The sequence below is a fragment of the Spea bombifrons genome, chromosome 3 (assembly GCF_027358695.1).
Source record: "Spea bombifrons isolate aSpeBom1 chromosome 3, aSpeBom1.2.pri, whole genome shotgun sequence".
Lineage (NCBI taxonomy): Eukaryota > Metazoa > Chordata > Amphibia > Anura > Pelobatidae > Spea > Spea bombifrons.
The window spans coordinates 82,009,304-82,026,826 of NC_071089.1; positions in this window are offsets into that span (position 1 = coordinate 82,009,304).

A 17,523-nucleotide genomic window follows, 5' to 3' on the forward strand; every position below is an offset into this window, starting at 1 on the left:
ACCCTATACACCCTTATCACGGTCACCTAAGGCCGGATGTGCCAAAAGACACCACCGTCGCCTTCAGCCAGTCTCACAACCACCACTACCATGACCGCCTCAAACTGGTTGCACCAACAGACACCACCTCCGTCATCGGCCAATCTCACATACACCCAAACCACGTTAATTTCAGGCCGGTTGTGCCAACAGACACCACCGTCGCCTTCAGCCAGTCTCACAACCACCACTACCATGAACGCCTCAAGCTGGTTGCACCAACAGACACCACCTCCGTCATCGGACAATCTCACATACACTCAAACCACGTTCATTTCAGGCCGGTTGTGCCAACAGACACCACCGTCGCCTTCTGCCAGTCTCACATACACCCTATACACCCTTATCACGGTCACCTAAGGCCGGATGTGCCAAAAGACACCACCGTCGCCTTCAGCCAGTCTCACAAACACCACTACCATGACCGCCTCAAGCTGGTTGCACCAACAGACACCACCGCCGTCATCGGCCAGTCTCGCATACACCAAAACCACATTCAGTTCAGGCCAGTTGTGCTCACAGACACCACCGTCGCCTTCAGCCAGTCTCACATACACCCATATTACAGTCACCTAAGGACAGATGTGCCAAAAGACACCACGTCGCCTTCAGCCAGTCTCACAACCACCACTACCATGACCGCCTCAAGCTGGTTGCACCAAGAGACACCACCGCCGTCATCGGCCAGTCTCGCATACACCCAAACCACGTTCATTTCAGGCCGGTTGTGCCAATAGACACCACCGTCGCATTCTGCCAGTTTCACATACACCCTATACACCCTTATCACGGTCACCTAAGGCCGGATGTGCCAAAAGACACCACCGTCGCCTTCAGCCAGTCTCACAACCACCACTACCATGACCGCCTCAAGCTGGTTGCACCAACAGACACCACCGCCGTCTTCGGCCAATCTCACATACACCCAAACCACGTTCAGTTCAGCCTGGTTGTGCCAACAGACACCACCGACGCATTCGGCCAGTCTCACATACACCCATATCACGGTCACCTTAGGCCGGATGTGCCAACAGACACCACCGTCGCCTTCAGCCAGTCTCACAACCACCACTACCATGAACGCCTCAAGCTGGTTGCACCAACAGACACCACCTCCGTCATCGGACAATCTCACATACACTCAAACCACGTTCATTTCAGGCCGGTTGTGCCAACAGACACCACCGTCGCCTTCAGCCAGTCTCACATACACCCTATACACCCTTATCACGGTCACCTAAGGCCGGATGTGCCAAAAGACACCACCGTCGCCTTCAGCCAGTCTCACAACCACCACTACCATGACCGCCTCAAACTGGTTGCACCAACAGACACCACCTCCGTCATCGGCCAATCTCACATACACCCAAACCACGTTAATTTCAGGCCGGTTGTGCCAACAGACACCACCGTCGCCTTCAGCCAGTCTCACAACCACCACTACCATGAACGCCTCAAGCTGGTTGCACCAACAGACACCACCTCCGTCATCGGACAATCTCACATACACTCAAACCACGTTCATTTCAGGCCGGTTGTGCCAACAGACACCACCGTCGCCTTCTGCCAGTCTCACATACACCCTATACACCCTTATCACGGTCACCTAAGGCCGGATGTGCCAAAAGACACCACCGTCGCCTTCAGCCAGTCTCACAAACACCACTACCATGACCGCCTCAAGCTGGTTGCACCAACAGACACCACCGCCGTCATCGGCCAGTCTCGCATACACCAAAACCACATTCAGTTCAGGCCAGTTGTGCTCACAGACACCACCGTCGCCTTCAGCCAGTCTCACATACACCCATATTACAGTCACCTAAGGACAGATGTGCCAAAAGACACCACGTCGCCTTCAGCCAGTCTCACAACCACCACTACCATGACCGCCTCAAGCTGGTTGCACCAAGAGACACCACCGCCGTCATCGGCCAGTCTCGCATACACCCAAACCACGTTCATTTCAGGCCGGTTGTGCCAATAGACACCACCGTCGCATTCTGCCAGTTTCACATACACCCTATACACCCTTATCACGGTCACCTAAGGCCGGATGTGCCAAAAGACACCACCGTCGCCTTCAGCCAGTCTCACAACCACCACTACCATGACCGCCTCAAGCTGGTTGCACCAACAGACACCACCGCCGTCTTCGGCCAATCTCACATACACCCAAACCACGTTCAGTTCAGCCTGGTTGTGCCACCAGACACCACCGACGCATTCGGCCAGTCTCACATACACCCATATCACGGTCACCTTAGGCCGGATGTGCCAAAAGACACCACCGTCGCCTTCAGCCAGTCTCACAACCACCACTACCGTGACCGCCTCAAGCTGGTTGCACCAACAGACACCACCGCCATCGGCCAATCTCGCATACACCCAAACCACGTTCAGTTCAGGCCAGTTGTGCTCACAGACACCACCGTCGCCTTCAGCCAGTCTCACAACCACCACTACCATGACCGCCTGAAGCTTGTTGCACCAACAGACACCACCTCCGTCATCGGACAATCTCACATACACTCAAACCACGTTCATTTCAGGCCGGTTGTGGCAACAGACACCACCGTCGCCTTCTGCCAGTCTCACATACACCCTATACACCCTTATCACGGTCACCTAAGGCCGGATGTGCCAAAAGACACCACCGTCGCCTTCAGCCAGTCTCACAACCACCACTACCATGACCGCCTCAAGCTGGTTGCACCAACAGACACCACCTACGTCATCGGCCAATCTCACCTACACCCAAACCACGTTAATTTCAGGCTGGTTGTGCCAACAGACACCACAGTCACCTTCAGCCAGTCTCACATACACCCATATCACGGTCGCCTAAGGCCGGATGTGCCAAAAGACACCACCGTCGCCTTCAGCCACTCTCACAACCACCACTACCGTGACCGCCTCAAGCTGGTTGCACCAACAGACACCACCGCCGTCATCGGCCAATCTTGCATACACCCAAACCACGTTCAGTTCAGGCCAGTTGTAATCACAGACACCACCGTCGCCTTCAGCCAGTCTCACATACACCCATATTATGGTCACCTAAGGACAGATGTGCCAAAAGACACCACATCGCCTTCAGCCAGTCTCACAACCACCACTACCATGACCGCCTGAAGCTGGTTGCACCAACAGACACCACCTCCGTCATCGGACAATCTCACATACACCCAAACCACGCTAATTTCAGGCCGGTTGTGCCAACAGACACCACCGTCGCCTTCTGCCAGTCTCACAAACACCCTATACACCCTTATCACAGTCACCTAAGGCCGGATGTGCCAAAAGACACCACCGTCGCCTTCAGCCAGTCTCACAACCACCACTACCATGACCGCCTCAAGCTGGTTGCACCAACAGACACCACCGCCGTCTTCGGCCAATCTCACATACACCCAAACCACGTTCAGTTCAGCCTGGTTGTGCCAACAGACACAGCCAACGCATTCGGCCTGTCTCACATACACACATATCACGGTCACCTTAGGCCGGATGTGCCAAAACACACCACCGTCGCCTTCAGCCAGTCTCACAACCACCACTACCGTGACCGTCTCAAGCTGGTTGCACCAACAGACACCACCACCGTCATCGGCCAATCTCACAAACACCCGAACCACGTTAATTTCAGGCTGGTTGTGGCAACAGACACCACCGTCGCCTTCAGCCAGTCTCACATACACCCATATCACGGTCCCCTTAGGCCGGATGTGCCAAAAGACACCACCGTCGCCTTCAGCCAGTCTCACAACCACCACTACCGTGACCGCCTCAAGCTGGTTGCACCAACAGACACCACCACCGTCATCGGCCAATCTCACAAACACCCGAACCATTTTAATTTCAGGCTGGTTGTGGCAACAGACACCACCGTCGCCTTCAGCCAGTCTCACATACACCCATATCACGGTCCCCTTAGGCCGGATGTGCCAACAGACACCACCGTCGCCTTCTGCCAGTCTCACATACACCCTATACACCATTATCACGGTCACCTAAGGCCGGATGTGCCAAAAGACACCACCGTCGCCTTCATCCAGTCTCACAACCACCACTACCATGACCGCCTCAAGCTGGTTGCACCAACAGACACCACCTCCGTCATCGGCCAATCTCACAAACACCCGAACCACGTTAATTTCAGGCTGGTTGTGGCAACAGACACCACCGTCGCCTTCAGCCAGTCTCACATACACCCATATCACGGTCCCCTTAGGCCGGATGTGCCAAAAGACACCACCGTCGCCTTCAGCCAGTCTCACAACCACCACTACCATGAACGCCTCAAGCTGGTTGCACCAACAGACACCACCTCCGTCATCGGACAATCTCACATACACTCAAACCACGTTCATTTCAGGCCGGTTGTGCCAACAGACACCACCGTCGCCTTCTGCCAGTCTCACATACACCCTATACACCCTTATCACGGTCACCTACGGCCGGATGTGCCAAAAGACACCACCGTCGCCTTCATCCAGTCTCACAACCACCACTACCATGACCGCCTCAAGCTGGTTGCACCAACAGACACCACCTCCGTCATCGGCCAATCTCACAAACACCCGAACCACGTTAATTTCAGGCTGGTTGTGGCAACAGACACCACCGTCGCCTTCAGCCAGTCTCACATACACCCATATCACGGTCCCCTTAGGCCGGATGTGCCAAAAGACACCACCGTCGCCTTCAGCCAGTCTCACAACCACCACTACTACCGTGACCGCCTCAAGCTGGTTGCACCAAAAGACACCACCGCCATCTTCGGCCAATCTCACATACACCCAAACCACGTTAATTTCAGGCCGGTTGTGCCAACAGACACCACCGTCGCCTTCAGCCAGTCTCACAACCACCACTACCATGAACGCCTCAAGCTGGTTGCACCAACAGACACCACCTCCGTCATCGGACAATCTCACATACACTCAAACCACGTTCATTTCAGGCCGGTTGTGCCAACAGACACCACCGTCGCCTTCTGCCAGTCTCACATACACCCTATACACCCTTATCACGGTCACCTAAGGCCGGATGTGCCAAAAGACACCACCGTCGCCTTCAGCCAGTCTCACAACCACCACTACCATGACCGCCTCAAACTGGTTGCACCAACAGACACCACCTCCGTCATCGGCCAATCTCACATACACCCAAACCACGTTAATTTCAGGCCGGTTGTGCCAACAGACACCACCGTCGCCTTCAGCCAGTCTCACAACCACCACTACCATGAACGCCTCAAGCTGGTTGCACCAACAGACACCACCTCCGTCATCGGACAATCTCACATACACTCAAACCACGTTCATTTCAGGCCGGTTGTGCCAACAGACACCACCGTCGCCTTCCGCCAGTCTCACATACACCCTATACACCCTTATCACGGTCACCTAAGGCCGGATGTGCCAAAAGACACCACCGTCGCCTTCATCCAGTCTCACAACCACCACTACCATGACCGCCTCAAGCTGGTTGCACCAACAGACACCACCTCCGTCATCGGCCAATCTCACAAACACCCGAACCACGTTAATTTCAGGCTGGTTGTGGCAACAGACACCACCGTCGCCTTCAGCCAGTCTCACATACACCCATATCACGGTCCCCTTAGGCCGGATGTGCCAAAAGACACCACCGTCGCCTTCAGCCAGTCTCACAACCACCACTACCGTGACCGCCTCAAGCTGGTTGCACCAAAAGACACCACCGCCATCTTCGGCCAATCTCACATACACCCAAACCACGTTAATTTCAGGCCGGTTGTGCCAACAGACACCACCGTCGCCTTCAGCCAGTCTCACAACCACCACTACCATGAACGCCTCAAGCTGGTTGCACCAACAGACACCACCTCCGTCATCGGACAATCTCACATACACACAAACCACGTTCATTTCAGGCCGGTTGTGCCAACAGACACCACCGTCGCCTTCTGCCAGTCTCACATACACCCTATACACCCTTATCACGGTCACCTAAGGCCGGATGTGCCAAAAGACACCACCGTCGCCTTCAGCCAGTCTCACAACCACCACTACCATGACCGCCTCAAACTGGTTGCACCAACAGACACCACCTCCGTCATCGGCCAATCTCACATACACCCAAACCACGTTAATTTCAGGCCGGTTGTGCCAACAGACACCACCGTCGCCTTCAGCCAGTCTCACAACCACCACTACCATGAACGCCTCAAGCTGGTTGCACCAACAGACACCACCTCCGTCATCGGACAATCTCACATACACTCAAACCACGTTCATTTCAGGCCGGTTGTGCCAACAGACACCACCGTCGCCTTCTGCCAGTCTCACATACACCCTATACACCCTTATCACGGTCACCTAAGGCCGGATGTGCCAAAAGACACCACCGTCGCCTTCAGCCAGTCTCACAAACACCACTACCATGACCGCCTCAAGCTGGTTGCACCAACAGACACCACCGCCGTCATCGGCCAGTCTCGCATACACCAAAACCACATTCAGTTCAGGCCAGTTGTGCTCACAGACACCACCGTCGCCTTCAGCCAGTCTCACATACACCCATATTACAGTCACCTAAGGACAGATGTGCCAAAAGACACCACGTCGCCTTCAGCCAGTCTCACAACCACCACTACCATGACCGCCTCAAGCTGGTTGCACCAAGAGACACCACCGCCGTCATCGGCCAGTCTCGCATACACCCAAACCACGTTCATTTCAGGCCGGTTGTGCCAATAGACACCACCGTCGCATTCTGCCAGTTTCACATACACCCTATACACCCTTATCACGGTCACCTAAGGCCGGATGTGCCAAAAGACACCACCGTCGCCTTCAGCCAGTCTCACAACCACCACTACCATGACCGCCTCAAGCTGGTTGCACCAACAGACACCACCGCCGTCTTCGGCCAATCTCACATACACCCAAACCACGTTCAGTTCAGCCTGGTTGTGCCAACATACACCACCGATGCATTCGGCCAGTCACACATACACCCATATCACGGTCACCTTAGGCCGGATGTGCCAAAAGACACCACCGTCGCCTTCAGCCAGTCTCACAACCACCACTACCGTGACCGCCTCAAGCTGGTTGCACCAACAGACACCACCGCCGTCATCGGCCAATCTCGCATACACCCAAACCGCGTTCAGTTCAGGCCAGTTGTAATCACAGACACCACCGTCGCCTTCAGCCAGTCTCACACACACCCATATCACAGTCACCTAAGGCCGGATGTGCCAAAAGACACCACCGTCGCCTTCAGCCAGTCTCACACACACCCATATCACAGTCACCTAAGGCCGGATGTGCCAAAAGACACCACCGTCGTCTTCAGCCAGTCTCACAAACACCACTACCATGACCGCCTGAAGCTGGTTGCACCAACAGACACCACCGCCGTCATCGGCCAGTCTCGCATACACCCAAACCAGGTTCAGTTCAGGCCAGTTGTCATCACAGACACCATCGTCGCCTTCCGCCACTCTCACACACACCCATATCACAGCCACCTAAGCCCGGATGTGCCAAAAGACACCACCGTCGCCTTCAGCCAGTCTCACAAACACCACTACCATGACCGCCTCAAGCTGGTTGCACCAACAGACACCACCGCCGTCATCGGCCAGTCTCGCATACACCAATCCACATTCAGTTCAGGCCAGTTGTGCTCACGGACACCACCGTCGCCTTCAGCCAGTCTCACATACATCCATATTACAGTCACCTAAGGACAGATGTGCCAAAAGACACCACGTCGCCTTCAGCCAGTCTCACAACCACCACTACCATGACCGCCTCAAGCTGGTTGCACCAACAGACACCACCGTCGTCATCGGCCAGCCTCGCATACACCCAAACCACGTTCATTTCAGGCCGGTTGTGCCAATAGACACCACCGTCGCCTTCTGCCAGTCTCACATACACCCTATACACCCTTATCACGGTCACCTAAGGCCGGATGTGCCAAAAGACACCACCGTCGCCTTCAGCCAGTCTCACAACCAACACTACCATGACCGCCTCAAGCTGGTTGCACCAACAGACACCACCGCCGTCTTCGGCCAATCTCACATACACCCAAACCACGTTCAGTTCAGCCTGGTTGTGCCAACAGACACCACCGACTCATTCGGCCAGTCACACATACACCCATATCACGGTCACCTTAGGCCGGATGTGCCAAAAGACACCACCGTCGCCTTCAGCCAGTCTCACAACCACCACTACCGTGACCGCCTCAAGCTGGTTGCACCAACAGACACCACCGCCGTCATCAGCCAATCTCGCATACACCCAAACCGCGTTCAGTTCAGGCCAGTTGTAATCACAGACACCACCGTCGCCTTCAGCCAGTCTCACACACACCCATATCACAGTCACCTAAGGCCGGATGTGCCAAAAGACACCACCGTCGCCTTCAGCCAGTCTCACAAACACCACTACCATTACCGCCTAAAGCTGGTTGCACCAACAGACACCACCGCCGTCATCGGCCAGTCTCGCATACACCCAAACCACAATCAGTTCAGGCCAGTTGTGCTCACAGACACCACCGTCGCCTTCAGCCAGTCTCACATACACCCATATTACAGTCACCTAAGGACAGATGTGCCAAAAGGCACCACGTTGCCTTCAGCCAGTCTCACAACCACCACTACCATGACCGCCTCAAGCTGGTTGCACCAAGAGACACCACCGCCGTCATCGGCCAGTCTCGCATACACCCAAACCACGTTCATTTCAGGCCGGTTGTGCCAATAGACACCACCGTCGCATTCTGCCAGTCTCACATACACCCTATACACCCTTATCACGGTCACTTAAGGCTGGATGTGCCAAAAGACACCGCTGTCGCCTTCAGCCAGTCTCACAACCACCACTACCGTGACCGCCTCAAGCTGGTTGCACCAACAGACACCACCGCCGTCATCGGCCAATCTCGCATACACCCAAACCCCGTTCAGTTCAGGCCAGTTGTAATCACAGACACCACCGTCGCCTTCAGCCAGTCTCACACACACCCATATCACAGTCACCTAAGGCCGGATGTGCCAAAAGACACCACCGTCGCCTTCAGCAAGTCTCACAACCACCACTACCATGACCGCCTCAAGGTGGTTGCACCAAGAGACACCACCGCCGTCATCGGCCAGTCTCACATACACCCAAACCACATTCAGTTCAGGCCAGTTGTGCTCACAGACACCACCGTCGCCTTCAGCCAGTCTCACATACACCCATATTACGGTCACCTAAGGACAGATGTGCCAAAAGACACCACGTCGCCTTCAGCCAGTCTCACAACCACCACTACCATGACCACCTGAAGCTGGTTGCACCAACAGACACCACCTCCGTCATCGGACAATCTCACATACACTCAAACCACGTTCATTTTAGGCCGGTTGTGCCAACAGACACCACCGTCGCCTTCTGCCAGTCTCACATACACCCTATACACCCTTATCACGGTCACCTAAGGCCGGATGTGCCAAAAGACACCACCGTCGCCTTCAGCCAGTCTCACAACCACCACTACCATGACCGCCTCAAGCTGGTTGCACCAACAGACACCACCTCCGTCTTCGGCCAATCTCACATACACCCAAACCACGTTAATTTCAGGCTGGTTGTGCCAACAGACACCACAGTGGCCTTCAGCCAGTCTCACATACACCCATATCACGGTCGCCTTAGGCCGGATGAGCCAAAAGACACCACCGTCGCCTTCAGCCAGTCTCACAACCACCACTACCGTGACCGCCTCAAGCTGGTTGCACCAACAGACACCACCGCCGTCTTCGGCCAATCTCACATACACCCAAACCACGTTCAGTTCAGCCTGGTTGTGCCAACAGAAACCACAGACGCATTCGGCCAGTCTCACATACACCCATATCACGGTCACCTTAGGCCGGATGTGCCAAAAGATACCACCGTCGCCTTCAGCCAGTCTCACAACCACCACTACCGTGACCGCCTCAAGCTGGTTGCACCAACAGACACCACCGCCGTCATCGGCCAATCTTGCATACACCCAAACCACGTTCAGTTCAGGCCAGTTGTCATCACAGACACCACCGTCGCCTTCAGCCAGTCTCACAACCACCACTACCATGACCGCCTCAAGCTGGTTGCACCAACAGACACCACCGCCGTCATCGGCCAGTCTCGCATACACCCAAACCACGTTCGTTTCAGGCCGGTTGTGCCAATAGACACCACCGTCGCATTCTGCCAGTCTCACATACACCCTATACACCCTTATCACGGTCACCTAAGGCCGGATGTGCCAAAAGACACCACCGTCGCCTTCAGCCAGTCTCACAACCACCACTACCATGACCGCCTCAAGCTGGTTGCACCAACAGACACCACCGCCGTCTTCGGCCAATCTCACATACACCCAAACCACGTTCAGTTCAGCCTGGTTGTGCCAACAGACACCACCGACGCATTCGGCCAGTCTCACATACACCCATATCACGGTCACCTTAGGCCGGATGTGCCAAAAGACACCACCGTCGCCTTCAGCCAGACTCACAACCACCACTACCGTGACGGCCTCAAGCTGGTTGCACCAACAGACACTACCGTCGCCTTCAGCCAGTCTCACATACACCCATATTACGGTCACCTAAGGACAGATGTGCCAAAAGACACCACGTCGCCTTCAGCCAGTCTCACAACCACCACTACCATGACCACCTCAAGCTGGTTGCACCAACAGACACCACCTCCGTCATCGGACAATCTCACATACACCCAAACCACGTTCATTTCTGGCCGGTTGTGCCAACAGACACCAACGTCGCCTTTTGCCAGTCTTACATACACCCTATACACCCTTATCACGGTCACCTAAGGCCGGATGTGCCAAAAGACACCACCGTCGCCTTCAGCCAGTCTCACAACCACCACTACCATGACCGCCTCAAGCTGCTGGCACCAGCAGACACCACCGCCATCGGCCAGTCTCGCATACACCCAAACCACATTCAGTTCAGGCCAGTTGTGCTCACGGACACCACCGTCGCCTTCAGCCAGTCTCACATACATCCATATTACAGTCACCTAAGGACAGATGTGCCAAAAGACACCACGTCGCCTCCAGCCAGTCTCACAACCACCACTACCATGACCGCCTCAAGCTGGTTGCACCAAGAGACACCACCGCCGTCATCGGCCAATCTCGCATACACCCAAACCGCGTTCAGTTCAGGCCAGTTGTAATCACAGACACTACCGTCGCCTTCAGCCAGTTTCACACACACCCATATCACAGTCACATAAGGCCGGATGTGCCAAAAGACACCACCGTCGCCTTCAGCCAGTCTCACAAACACCACTACCATGACCGCCTCAAGCTGGTTGCACCAACAGACACCACCGCCGTCATCGGCCAGTCTCGCATACACCCAAACCACATTCAGTTCAGGCCAGTTGTGCTCACAGACACCACCGTCGCCTTCAGCCAGTCTCACATACACCCATATTACAGTCACCTAAGGACAGATGTGCCAAAAGACACCACGTCGCCTTCAGCCAGTCTCACAACCACCACTACCATGACCACCTCAAGCTGGTTGCACCAAGAGACACCACCGCCGTCATCGGCCAGTCTCGCATACACCCAAACCACGTTCATTTCAGGCCGGTTGTGCCAATAGACACCACCGTCGCATTCTGCCAGTCTCACATACACCCTATACACCCTTATCACGGTCACCTAAGGCCGGATGTGCCAAAAGACACCACCGTCGCCTTCAGCCAGTCTCACAACCACCACTACCGTGACCGCCTCAAGCTGGTTGCACCAACAGACACCACCGCCGTCATCGGCCAGTCTCGCATACACCCAAACCACATTCAGTTCAGGCCAGTTGTGCTCACAGACACCACCGTCGCCTTCAGCCAGTCTCACATACACCCATATTACGGTCACCTAAGGACAGATGTGCCAAAAGACACCACGTCGCCTTCAGCCAGTCTCACAACCACCACTACCATGACCGCCTGAAGCTTGTTGCACCAACAGACAACACCTCCGTCATCGGCCAGTCTCGCATACACCCAAACCACGTTCATTTCAGGCCGGTTGTGCCAATAGACACCACCGTCGCATTCTGCCAGTCTCACATACACCCTATACACCCTTATCACGGTCACCTAAGGCCGGATGTGTCAAAAGACACCACCGTCGATTTCAGCCAGTCTCACAACCACCACTACCATGACCGCCTCAAGCTGGTTGCACCAACAGACACCACCTCCGTCATCGGCCAATCTCATATAAACCAAAACCACGTTAATTTCAGGCCGGTTGTGCCAACAGACACCACCGTCGCCTTCAGCCAGTCTCACAACCACCACTACCATGAACGCCTCAAGCTGGTTGCACCAAGAGACACCACCGCCGTCTTCGGCCAATCTCACATACACTCAAACCACGTTCATTTCAGGCCGGTTGTGCCAACAGACACCACCGTCGCCTTCGGCCAGTCTCACATACACCCTATACACCCATATCACGGTCACCTTAGGCCGGATGTGCCAAAAGACACCACCGTCGCCTTCAGCCACTCTCACAACCACCACTACCGTGACCGCCTCAAGCTGGTTGCACCAACAGACACCACCGCCGTCATCGGCCAATCTTGCATACACCCAAACCACGTTCAGTTCAGGCCAGTTGTAATCACAGACACCACCGTCGCCTTCAGCCAGTCTCACACACACCCATATCACAGTCACCTAAGGCCGGATGTGGCAAAAGACACCACCGTCGCCTTCAGCCAGTCTCACAACCACCACTACCATGACCGCCTCAAGCTGGTTGCACCAACAGACACCACCGCCGTCATCGGCCAGTCTCGCATACACCCAAACCACATTCAGTTCAGGCCAGTTGTGCTCACAGACACCACCGTCGCCTTCAGCCAGTCTCACATACACCCATATTACGGTCACCTAAGGACAGATGTGCCAAAAGACACCACGTCGCCTTCAGCCAGTCTCACAACCACCACTACCATGACCGCCTGAACTGGTTGCACCAACAGACACCACCTTCGTCATCGGACGATCTCACATACACCCAAACCACGTTAATTTCAGGCCGGTTGTGCCAACAGACAACACCGTCGCATTCAGCCAGTCTCACAACCACTACTACCATGACCGCCTCAAGCTGGTTGCACCAACAGACACCACCTCCGTCATCGGACAATCTCACATACACTCAAACCACGTTCATTTCAGGCCGGTTGTGCCAACAGACACCACCGTCGCCTTCTGCCAGTCTCACATACACCCTATATACCCTTATCACGGTCACCTAAGGCCGGATGTGCCAAAAGACACCACCGTCGCCTTCAGCCAGTCTCACAACCACCACTACCATGAACGCCTCAAGCTGGTTGCACCAACAGACACCACCTCCGTCATCGGACAATCTCACATACACTCAAACCACGTTCATTTCAGGCCGGTTGTGCCAACAGACACCACCGTCGCCTTCTGCCAGTCTCACATACACCCTATACACCCTTATCACGGTCACCTAAGGCCGGATGTGCCAAAAGACACCACCGTCGCCTTCATCCAGTCTCACAACCACCACTACCATGACCGCCTCAAGCTGGTTGCACCAACAGACACCACCTCCGTCATCGGCCAATCTCACAAACACCCGAACCACGTTAATTTCAGGCTGGTTGTGGCAACAGACACCACCGTCGCCTTCAGCCAGTCTCACATACACCCATATCACGGTCCCCTTAGGCCGGATGTGCCAAAAGACACCACCGTCGCCTTCAGCCAGTCTCACAACCACCACTACCGTGACCGCCTCAAGCTGGTTGCACCAAAAGACACCACCGCCATCTTCGGCCAATCTCACATACACCCAAACCACGTTAATTTCAGGCCGGTTGTGCCAACAGACACCACCGTCGCCTTCAGCCAGTCTCACAACCACCACTACCATGAACGCCTCAAGCTGGTTGCACCAACAGACACCACCTCCGTCATCGGACAATCTCACATACACTCAAACCATGTTCATTTCAGGCCGGTTGTGCCAACAGACACCACCGTCGCCTTCTGCCAGTCTCACATACACCCTATACACCCTTATCACGGTCACCTAAGGCCGGATGTGCCAAAAGACACCACCGTCGCCTTCAGCCAGTCTCACAACCACCACTACCATGACCGCCTCAAACTGGTTGCACCAACAGACACCACCTCCGTCATCGGCCAATCTCACATACACCCAAACCACGTTAATTTCAGGCCGGTTGTGCCAACAGACACCACCGTCGCCTTCAGCCAGTCTCACAACCACCACTACCATGAACGCCTCAAGCTGGTTGCACCAACAGACACCACCTCCGTCATCGGACAATCTCACATACACTCAAACCACGTTCATTTCAGGCCGGTTGTGCCAACAGACACCACCGTCGCCTTCTGCCAGTCTCACATACACCCTATACACCCTTATCACGGTCACCTAAGGCCGGATGTGCCAAAAGACACCACCGTCGCCTTCATCCAGTCTCACAACCACCACTACCATGACCGCCTCAAGCTGGTTGCACCAACAGACACCACCTCCGTCATCGGCCAATCTCACAAACACCCGAACCACGTTAATTTCAGGCTGGTTGTGGCAACAGACACCACCGTCGCCTTCAGCCAGTCTCACATACACCCATATCACGGTCCCCTTAGGCCGGATGTGCCAAAAGACACCACCGTCGCCTTCAGCCAGTCTCACAACCACCACTACCGTGACCGCCTCAAGCTGGTTGCACCAAAAGACACCACCGCCATCTTCGGCCAATCTCACATACACCCAAACCACGTTAATTTCAGGCCGGTTGTGCCAACAGACACCACCGTCGCCTTCAGCCAGTCTCACAACCACCACTACCATGAACGCCTCAAGCTGGTTGCACCAACAGACACCACCTCCGTCATCGGACAATCTCACATACACTCAAACCACGTTCATTTCAGGCCGGTTGTGCCAACAGACACCACCGTCGCCTTCTGCCAGTCTCACATACACCCTATACACCCTTATCACGGTCACCTAAGGCCGGATGTGCCAAAAGACACCACCGTCGCCTTCAGCCAGTCTCACAACCACCACTACCATGACCGCCTCAAACTGGTTGCACCAACAGACACCACCTCCGTCATCGGCCAATCTCACATACACCCAAACCACGTTAATTTCAGGCCGGTTGTGCCAACAGACACCACCGTCGCCTTCAGCCAGTCTCACAACCACCACTACCATGAACGCCTCAAGCTGGTTGCACCAACAGACACCACCTCCGTCATCGGACAATCTCACATACACTCAAACCACGTTCATTTCAGGCCGGTTGTGCCAACAGACACCACCGTCGCCTTCTGCCAGTCTCACATACACCCTATACACCCTTATCACGGTCACCTAAGGCCGGATGTGCCAAAAGACACCACCGTCGCCTTCAGCCAGTCTCACAAACACCACTACCATGACCGCCTCAAGCTGGTTGCACCAACAGACACCACCGCCGTCATCGGCCAGTCTCGCATACACCAAAACCACATTCAGTTCAGGCCAGTTGTGCTCACAGACACCACCGTCGCCTTCAGCCAGTCTCACATACACCCATATTACAGTCACCTAAGGACAGATGTGCCAAAAGACACCACGTCGCCTTCAGCCAGTCTCACAACCACCACTACCATGACCGCCTCAAGCTGGTTGCACCAAGAGACACCACCGCCGTCATCGGCCAGTCTCGCATACACCCAAACCACGTTCATTTCAGGCCGGTTGTGCCAATAGACACCACCGTCGCATTCTGCCAGTTTCACATACACCCTATACACCCTTATCACGGTCACCTAAGGCCGGATGTGCCAAAAGACACCACCGTCGCCTTCAGCCAGTCTCACAACCACCACTACCATGACCGCCTCAAGCTGGTTGCACCAACAGACACCACCGCCGTCTTCGGCCAATCTCACATACACCCAAACCACGTTCAGTTCAGCCTGGTTGTGCCAACAGACACCACCGACGCATTCGGCCAGTCTCACATACACCCATATCACGGTCACCTTAGGCCGGATGTGCCAAAAGACACCACCGTCGCCTTCAGCCAGTCTCACAACCACCACTACCGTGACCGCCTCAAGCTGGTTGCACCAACAGACACCACCGCCATCGGCCAATCTCGCATACACCCAAACCACGTTCAGTTCAGGCCAGTTGTGCTCACAGACACCACCGTCGCCTTCAGCCAGTCTCACATACACCCATATTACGGTCACCTAAGGACAGATGTGCCAAAAGACACCACGTCGCCTTCAGCCAGTCTCACAACCACCACTACCATGACCGCCTGAAGCTTGTTGCACCAACAGACACCACCTCCGTCATCGAACAATCTCACATACACTCAAACCACGTTCATTTCAGGCCGGTTGTGGCAACAGACACCACCGTCGCCTTCTGCCAGTCTCACATACACCCTATACACCCTTATCACGGTCACCTAGGGCCAGATGTGCCAAAAGACACCACCGTCGCCTTCAGCCAGTCTCACAACCACCACTACCATGACCGCCTCAAGCTGGTTGCACCAACAGACACCACCTACGTCATCGGCCAATCTCACCTACACCCAAACCACGTTAATTTCAGGCTGGTTGTGCCAACAGACACCACAGTCACCTTCAGCCAGTCTCACATACACCCATATCACGGTCGCCTTAGGCCGGATGTGCCAAAAGACACCACCGTCGCCTTCAGCCACTCTCACAACCACCACTACCGTGAACGCCTCAAGCTGGTTGCACCAACAGACACCACCGCCGTCATCGGCCAATCTTGCATACACCCAAACCACGTTCAGTTCAGGCCAGTTGTAATCACAGACACCACCGTCGCCTTCAGCCAGTCTCACATACACCCATATTACGGTCACCTAAGGACAGATGTGCCAAAAGACACCACGTCGCCTTCAGCCAGTCTCACAACCACCACTACCATGACCGCCTGAAGCTGGTTGCACCAACAGACACCACTTCCGTCATCTGACAATCTCACATACACCCAAACCACGCTAATTTCAGGCCGGTTGTGCCAACAGACACCACCGTCGCCTTCTGCCAGTCTCACATACACCCTATACACCCTTATCACGGTCACCTAAGGCCGGATGTGCCAAAAGACACCACCGTCGCCTTCAGCCAGTCTCACAACCACCACTACCATGACCGCCTCAAGCTGGTTGCACCAACAGACACCACCGCCGTCTTCGGCCAATCTCACATACACCCAAACCACGTTCAGTTCAGCCTAGTTGTGCCAACAGACACCACCAACGCATTCGGCCTGTCTCACATCCACACATATCACGGTCACCTTAGGCCGGATGTGCCAAAACACACCACCGTC